The following is a 284-nucleotide window of genomic DNA, read 5'->3' as shown; positions in this document are numbered from 1 at the left end:
ATGACATAACAAAGCACAGAAAGAACAGATAATTCAAAAGAGCCAGAGCGCTGGCATTTAGACGACTCATTGATTACGTGATCTAACAGAATATACAAGTTACCCATAAACTCCGTTTTCCTTTTTAAACAAAATACACATTTTCTATGGGTGATATGCTGGACTAATCTACCCTGATGCTTGTATTCTTCCATCTTTTTTATTTATACTATTGACAAATCCCTACTATAGTATATTCCCATGATCTATACCTTGATCAAATCAGAGAATCTTGAAGAATATCA

This window comes from Penaeus monodon, chromosome 31 (assembly GCF_015228065.2).
Source record: "Penaeus monodon isolate SGIC_2016 chromosome 31, NSTDA_Pmon_1, whole genome shotgun sequence".
In the NCBI taxonomy this organism is placed as follows: Eukaryota; Metazoa; Arthropoda; class Malacostraca; order Decapoda; family Penaeidae; genus Penaeus; species Penaeus monodon.
The sequence above is the reverse complement of the archived record's forward strand: the minus strand, read 5'-3'. Positions refer to the sequence as shown.